Raw genomic sequence first — 9135 nt, 5'->3', positions numbered from 1 at the left:
AGTAAGAACATAGAGTTCTGCCACATCTTTCACCTTGTTCATTGCTAGTTCTTCGTGCATCTTGCGGTTACACACGTTCTGATGGAACGCGCTGATGATGGCGGCAGGGTGAACATCAGGGATATTGTACTGTACCCAGCTGAACCTCTGTATATACTTGCGCAGACTCTCGCCTCCCTTCTGGGGAATGACATGCAGGTAGCTTGCTTGGCCATGGGCTTGGTGACCTCCAGTAAAGGCGCCCACAAACTCATGGCACAAATCCGACCAGGAGGAAATAGAGTCTACCGGCAAGTGCATCAACCACGACATGGCGTTGGGTTTAAGAGCCAATGGAAAGTAATTCGCAAGCACCTTATCTTTGCGGGCTCCGGCGGCTTGCATCGCGATGGTGTAGATGCTGAGGAACTCAGACGGGTGAGTCTTGCCATTGTACTTTTCGCCAACGTCAGGTTTGAAGGTGCGGTGAGTGGGCCGCTGGAACTGCCGCAACTCACGGGTAAAAGCCGGACAGCCTACCTCGTAAGGTAGGCCTCCAGGGCTCTCCGGGGCCGGGTGGTTCACAGCAGGCCCTGCTCGCCTGTCTGACTGGTGGCGCGCTCCGCGCCGGCGCTCGATAGTGGTTTGAGCGTCTTCATGGGCTCGTTCCCGAAGAACTTGGAGCTGGTCACAGTGGGTCCGCGGGTCAGACGATGCTGTGGAGATGTCGTCGCCCGCGACGTCACGACGAGCCGGCGTCCGCGGTACCGGATGGGGACGAGGTGAATGCACCGTGGTCGTGGCGTCGCCGGCTTTTCCGCCACTGGTCCGCAGGACTCCATCGGAGCGTCGACCCGGGGGCCTCACCGGACTTGGTTCGTCTTTGTTGGCCACCGCAACAAGGCTTCCGATAGTGGCTCTCCATTCGTCGAGTTTCCCCGTAGTGGGAGGAAAATCGAGGAGCAACTACGCGCGCTAGGGCCTCTGCTGGCGTCGGTGGCAGCGAAACCTGCATAGATCGCGACGCGCTTCGACTTCTGACCATGTCAGAAGGAGCTCTATCACGACCCCGCGGTCGCATGCTGTTTTCACCAGCGCCTCGGTGAGTGGGCAGGTCTTCTACGTCCCGGGAGTGGCGCTCGGGGCTCTTCCCGCGGCGACGCCCGGGATCTTCGGCGTGATTACGCCGTTCATCGCGCGCTGCCTGGGAGGAGCGCGCTGTTGGCGCCGGCGTGGGAGTCTTGGAGGCCCTTGTGTCGCCTTCGGGCGGGGCGGCGATGACCCTGGAAGGCTCCGCTCCACCCGCGAAGGGCTTGGCTCTGCCTTTGAATTTGGCGACGTGTGGCCCGTTACCAGGCGCACAAACATCGCCGCCTCCCAAACTCCGGCTGTTGGGATGGTGTTGGTGTTCGCGAGCAGCGCCCCGGGTCCTTTCTACGACCGGTCCGCTGCTCGCCCGCGTTGGGATGGGCTGTCCGGCTTCCGACTGGCCAACCACCACCGTCGTCTTCTTCTTGGGCGCCATGATGATGAAGAAGCGCCGAACTAACTGCTAAAGCCGATTCTCACAACTGCGCCCCCTACCTGGCGTGCCAGAGATGTCAGTGGGAATGACACCTATGGGATCACAAGAATCCCTACTGTGGTTGGCGGGGCGCGGGGTCGTGAGAAGAGCAGATCAAACATATAGCACACGGTTCGTTTATCCAGGTTCGGGCCGCGAGGATGTGTAAAACCCTACTCCTGCTTTGGTGGATTGTATATCTGTGTTCTTGAGCTAGCTATGGGGCGTGAGGATCTCCAAAAAGCCGAATCCTTCCTCTGGTCGCCTCGGGCCTCCTTTTATAGAAAAAGGGGTTGCCACAGTGGCACACAGGAGGTGGAAAGGGTACAATGATGCGAGGTTATCCCTCGCATTACATGACAAGGCGCATTTAATGCGTCTTGCTTAGGTGTCCTTGCTTTATCGGGGACGGGGGAGAAACATGTCTCGTCAGTCGCCGCTCCTTCTTGTGTCGACACGCGCCCTGGCCAGCGACGCCTGCGATGCCACGTAGGTAGGCAGGCAGGCAGCTGAGGTGGCGCAGTGGTGGGTCTTCACGAAGATCTGCATGCCGCCACGCAGGTGCCTGCCCAGCTGGTTGGGTCGGCAGCTGCATGCGATTGGCGGTGGAGGTTTAGTCGGCGTGGGCCTGATGGTGGCCCTGCGGGTGTCCTCGGTAAGGGCCTTGCTGGGGCCCCAGCAAGGGTCTTGCTGGGGCGCCTGCTGTCATCCCCGGCAAGGCGCTTGCCGGGGGACTTGTAGTCTTCCTCGGCTAGGATCCCTCCAAGGGTTGTCGTCTCCTTAGTGCGTATCTGATCTTGAATGTCTTCACAAAGATCTGCATGCCGCCACGGGGATGTCTCCCGAATCCTTGCCCTTTGGGGGCAGTGGACTCAAGGGTGGTTTGCTCCATAGGCGCGGGACGAGTCGTCGCGGCAAGGGTCTTGCCGGGGCTGCTAGAACTGTCTCCCGGCAAGGATCTTGCCGGGGGAGTCCGCTTTGTCCCCTTTGCTCTTCGTGGTCTTGGCCTTGGCGTTGTTCTAGTTCTCTTGAGCTTCGGTCATACTCTGGCTCACCTCCCTTGCCTTGCTTGGTGTGGTGGTGCCCGTGGCTCAGACTGCCCGTGCACATTTATAGGGGTACAAAAAGTGTACCCCTCTTTTTGTACACCGACACCCGACGCTTCTGAGATCCAGAGCCGGATGAAGATCCAAAATCACGGGAGTGCTTGCATGAAGCGTCATAATCAGACTGGCCTGTCTCAGCACTGATGGCTTTATTGACCAACTTCTAAAAGGAGGTGCACTCGTGCAGACGAAGATCGCGGCGAAGCTCAGGGAGACGAAGATCGCGGCGAAGCTCTGGGCTAAGTCCCTTGCGAAACCTTGCCTACTTCTTAGTTTCGGTAGATACTTCTTCAGGAGCATATCGTGCCAGATTCCCAAATTCACGGCTATATGCATCCACAGTCAGTCTTCCTTGGGTGAAATTGCAGAACTCTTCCCTCTTGCGATCTATGAGACCTTCCGGGATGTGATGCTCACGGAAAGCCTCACTGAATTCAGCCCAAGTAGTGATTTGGCCGACCGGGCGCATAGCTTCAAAATTTTCCCAGCAAAGACTAGCAGGGCCTTCGAGGTGATAGGCAACATAAGTAACCTTATCAACTTCGGCTACGTTGGCAGAACGTAGCTTGTGCGTGATGCTGCGAAGCCAGTCATCCGCGTCGAGGGGCTCGACGGAATGGTTAAACTTTGGTGGGTACAACTTGATGAAGTCATTGATTGACACCAAGTCATTTCGCTGATGGCGTGCAGTGTTCTGCTCAATCCGCTCCAGCAAGCGGTTAGTCTCACGCTTGTTTCTTTCCGCCTCCAGCATCACTTCGGCCAGAGAAGGCGGGTGAGGCAGATTTTCACCCCTAACTGCACTGGCTTCCCCCTGCTCTGGGGCAGCAGGGTTACTGCGGGTGTTAACCATCCTAGGAGAAAACAAGGCAACGGTTTAGATAAGGATGGCACAACTTAGCAAGGAAGTGCAGAATGTAATGGATAACACGGAATGCAGAGATGTTCATCTGTATGTCATGGTAATATAGAACTTCCATATATATACCAATGGTCATACACACCATACATAGTTTAGTACAAGCCCAGGCTACAGTACAACTATGATGAAAGACGTTACATCTCATCGGAGGCATTCCAACTCCTATACATTATTTTTCTACACCTCCGGAATTGATTACACACTAAGTCATATTCCACAAGTCATGCAGGACAGTGAAGATACAACTATTACAATACTAGTGATACTACTACTAACTCAAACAGCTTCGTAGTAGTCCTCATAGAAGTCACCTCCATAGCCTGGAAGTTCAACGTGATCATCCGGGAACAGACGGTCCTGAGGAGCTTGTGGACCAAAGGGGCTAGGATGAGGTCTTGGACGAACAAACGGTGGCCTGCGGGGACCACGGGGTGGGGTGATGCCTCCCACATCATGCCAATCCACCATGTCTGGCAGAGCAGATCTCACAGGATACAGATCCCTCGTATCCATACATCCAACTTGCACAGCAGGTGCAAACCGAGTCAAAGTGGCCCAATGATCAGCACGGGTGTTGAAAAGCTCCAGTCTCAAGGCCCGATTCTCTTAGTCCTTATCCTCGAGCATCTCGGCAGTGGTGCGAGTTAGTGAGTCCTCACATGTGGAGTCAGCATAGATATCCTGGAGATACCCTTGCGCTCCCGGGAGTGAAGCTGGCATATAACAGAAGTCGGTGTTCCAAAGCAGGTCAGTCCGGACTCGCATGATGGTCATCATGGAATAGGCAGCATCCTGCACAGCCATCTCAACAGTAACCCCGAGTCCATAGGAATAGTGGAGGGGCTCGGTAGATCCAGGATAAGAAGGAAATATCCTGATGGTGCAGAAATATTGGCTTTGATTAAAGTCTCGAAATTGCTCTTCGACAGTGTATTCGAGATACCAACGCTAACCCGTCTCGATCATTACCCGGACTAACATAGCAGTATGATCTAGCACATCGAGGCACCGGGTCAGGCGAACCACTTGGTTTTGAGCACGAGTGGCCATATAAAAGCACAACCACAATGCAAAGACATTAGAATTTCTAGGGAAAATTGGACAGCATAACAACTGTAAATGCTCAGAAAAAGATTTGAGACATCCACAACAGTTTGCAACACCACTCAACAACATCATATCAAGGTTCTGATTCAACTGGCAACATACTAAAAGTAGTAGAAACTGTACTGAGGCTTGTAACAACAATCCTATAAGCTACTACGGATTAGTAACACGTGAACCTGATAGAAGAAGAGAGCCTAGTCCTTAACCCATGTTGAATGAGAAGAGAATGACTTAGATCAGAGGGCATAAGGTAAAGGAGTAAAAGAGCCTTACGTTCCCTCCCACAATCAATTCCCCTACATATAGCTAAAGCATTTCTAGACTCGACATCGACCAGTTTGGCTCAACGAACCTACAGGTAGTCCATCTCTGATGCCAACGCTGTCAGGACCCCGGTTCCAAGTCACATCGATCTAGCCGGTAACACTTCATATCACATTGCGGCCTCACGCACGGTATCCCCACGGGTGTCGCCTTACCATGGCCCGGGACCGTTTGCGCCTTTTGGCTCACGTATATGATAGTGTCGCTAGCATCCATATGACAGAGAACCCGGGCCGACATAGCTAGTCGTGAACCCAAAGCGGCACAGACCTATGGAGACAGGCATACGTGAATCACATCGAGCATGTTGGTCATCAGTGTGTGAATCCGAGCTGTAGCACTGGGCTAACAGGACTTCGAGGACCCCGGGCTGTAGCAGGCTAGGCAGGACTCCGTATATCACCGCGTGACATTTCCCCAAAGGGACAGACATAGGAACGAAGTGAAACACATGCCGGCCAGTCAAGTGTCCTGAGCAGTAGTGCTGGGCTAGCAGGACTCCGGTGAACCGGGCTGTAGCAGACTACTATAGCTCGAGGAACACTAGACTACATTTCCCCATAAGAAAGGCTGCCAAGGATAAACAACTAGATTGTCGGATCCCACACATACCAAGCATTTCAATAATACACACAATATGCTCGATATGTGTAAATACAACATGGCATCACAACAAAACTCTACAACTCAAGTACTTTATTTAAAGGCTCCAGAGAGCCATACATAACATGTTAATACAGGTAGGGGTCACATGACCCGACACTCAAGTCATACAAGCATACAAGCACATGCGGAAGCAAATAGTCTGGGTACAGACACTAGAAAGAAAGAAGGCTTCTCGAAGCCTGTCTATCTACATAGGGCCCTCCATGGCCAGGATCACCACCTGGGTGGCAAGTCACTCATCGACGTCGAGATCTACATAAAACCCATCGGAGGGGGCGGTGTTGTCGTCTTAAAACAGTAATTAAACAAACATGAGTACAAAGGTACTCAACAAGTCTTACATCAGAACCTACTATACATGCTCATTCTCAAGAAGGTGGTGGAGTTATTGCAGCAAGCCAGCTTTGACTCTTGGCTAAGCTATCCTACAAGACTCCACTAGTAAAATAGTTTTCGCACACGAGTCCGCTAATCACCAACACAATACTCCACCGGGGATCCTCCCTCGTCATCCTACGAGAGAGCCATCCTCGGTACTCACACTTATCTTGAGTCTTTTAGTAGTATCCATTAACTTGTCTATGAACTATATAGGCAACCAAGTAGTCCTTTACCGCGGACGTGGCTATTTGAATAGAAGATGTTAACCCTGCAGGGGTGTACTTCTTCATACATGCTCTAACCACTTACCACCGTTTACACGACATGTACCCGGCAACCTTCAAGCGAAAGCCCAACGAGGGTGTCGGTCACAGCCTACCTAAACACTCAAGTCTCTAGTCCAGGTTTATCGCCTATCCAGGTTCTATCCGCAGGGAGTCCGGCCGAGGTTTCCACATACGGCCCCGAACGATGTGAACAGGGTTCCCGAGACACCAAAACGGGTGACTCGGTACACCGTGCCATGGTGTATCTACCGCAACATAGCCCACCCCTAGGGTCAGCGCTACGCACGGCCACCAACACATAACCTACAAACACCAGAAACTAATTGCAACTCCTGGACAGAGTACTAGAGTGATTAAGAAGCCGAGAGGGTCCATTGGTTTCGGGCCCAATGTATGGTAGTAACTGAATCTTAAATCACACATACAGATCTCAATTCTTAGGGACGGCCTCAATGAAACAACCCACCATGTACTCCTACATGGCCTGTCATCGATACCTTTACCAAAACATGTTCAACACATCCCTCACATTACCGACATAATCATTTCACTCTAGCCCATCACCCAGATGAACCAGACCTGACACAACTCTAAGCATAGCAGGCATAGCAAGGTAGGAAACACAAACATGGCTCAATCAACTCCTACACATGCTAGTGGGTTTCATCTAGTTACTGTGGCAATGACAGGTCATGCAGAGGATAAGGGTTCAACTACCGTAGCACACAGCAGTTTGAAACGATGTTGTCTTAATGCAGTAAATGAGAGCAGAGTTAAGAACATGGGATTGTATCGATATGATCAATGGGGCTGCTTGCCTGATGGAGTGGTAGTAGGGTACTGCCCTTCAGTTGGATACTCGGAGATATCCTCGGAGGCAGAACCTACCACGAGGGACACACAGAACATAATCAACACATGACAATATGCAACAATATGATGCATGCTATGACATGGAAAAATGATGTGTCCTGCCTAATGCAATGTGAAACAAGTTGAAATGGGTCCATTTGAACCAAAGATTCAAATGGAAGTTAAAGTTCTTATGCATAATAAGTGTGTTAGCTTGTTTCACCTAAACAGCAAGGTTAAAGTGGTTTGTCATGCATGAAACCATTACATATGGATATATTGAATTTTTCTAATCATTTTTCATATATAATTTGTTTGATTTGGAGCTATGGTTGATTTTCTATGATTTTTAGAAGTTTTGGCTATTTCCTGGAATTTCCTATATAAAAATAAATCCAGAAAATGAATAATTGCGTCAGCACTGCGTCACTGTGACATCAGCGAGTCAAAGGCGCTAGGGCTAGTCAAACCTGACTGGTGGGCCCCGTCTGTCAGTGTCTCAGCTAACTAACAGAGTTAAGTTAGTACTAATTAACTGTCAGTGGGGCCTGGGCCCACATGTCAGTGACCTAAACTAACTAAAATTAGTTAATACTAATCCTAAACTAATTAACAGGTGGGCCCCACCTGTCATATGCTCGGGGGGAAGTAAATTTGGGCCCACACGTCAGTCCACAGGTCAAAACGTGGTCAACTCGCCGGCGGCTTGACACCAGCGACGACAGACGCGGCGGAGGGGCTCGGGTTTGCGTCTCCGGCGACCAAACGGGCGGCCGAGACCATCTACGGGGAGATGGAAGCGAGCCGCGTCGTTTGGTGGTGGAAGTGGAGCTCGGGGAGGCTGGGAACGACGCCGGCGACGACCTTGGCGGTTGTCGGTGCTCGGGTGAGCTCGGGCTCGTTGCTGCAGTGTCCTAGGCGGGGCGGCGCTAGCATCTACGGCTCCTACGCGATGCGGGGAGTGTGTTGGACACAAGCCCAGGACCATATGGTCACCGGAGCATGACCGGCGACGACGCGGGCGGCGGCGCGGGCGGGTGAGCTTCGTGCAGTCGATGCAGGGAACAACAACGAGAACGGAGAGGATGGGAATGTAGCTGAGCTCACAGCGGTTGCGACGATCTAAACGGCGAGGTCGGGGACGAGCTGGAGTAGTGGTGACGGCGAAAGGGATCTCCGGCGGCGATCAGCGAAGACGAGGACGAGGCGGTAACTCCAGGGCGAGCGAGCGTTCGGGGCTCGGTCTCCTCGATGGAGAGGAGGACGGCGAAGCTCCTGGACACGGTGGCGTGGCACGGAGACGACGGAGAGCACGGCTATGGCGACGGTGCGGCTATGGCAACGTCGGCCATCATGGGAGAGAGCAAGGGAGAGAGGCAGGGGCGCATGTGAGGTTGTCCACGGGGTCGGGGCGGTGCCGCAGAGGCTCTTCGAGGCGTCGCGCTGGCACGGGCGACGATAGGCAGGCAGAGAGGTGGCGTGGCGAGCTCCTGTGCTCGCCGTCGAGCACCTGCTCGGCTCGCTGGCTAGGCGAAGCAGCTGCGTGGAGCGGCTGCTGGGCCAGCTAGGTGGGCCGGCTGGTGGGCTTCCAGGTAAGCTCTAACTATCTCTCTCTCTCTTTTCTGTTTTGCTTTTATTTATTTCCTGCTATGTGTATTGAAATAGAATAGATACTATTTCATTTCCAAAAACTCTGGAAATATTCAGAGGCACATTTGGGAATATTCTCAACTGCCTAAAAATGCTTCCAGGATTATTTGAGCACTTTAAAATATTTATAGCATTTAAAATGCCCAAATTCAAATACTTATGGCTTGTTCAAACATCCAGAATGGCTCCATAAATTGCAAGACCATTTTTGGCAGAGGTTTTAGACAAGACCAAAAATGGTGGGCTTTTATGAAGGGCATTTTGGGTTCATTGAAATTCCAATTGTTGGAAATTAGC

The sequence above is a fragment of the Triticum aestivum genome, chromosome 5A, assembly GCF_018294505.1.
Source record: "Triticum aestivum cultivar Chinese Spring chromosome 5A, IWGSC CS RefSeq v2.1, whole genome shotgun sequence".
In the NCBI taxonomy this organism is placed as follows: domain Eukaryota; kingdom Viridiplantae; phylum Streptophyta; class Magnoliopsida; order Poales; family Poaceae; genus Triticum; species Triticum aestivum.
The sequence above is the reverse complement of the archived record's forward strand: the minus strand, read 5'-3'. Positions refer to the sequence as shown.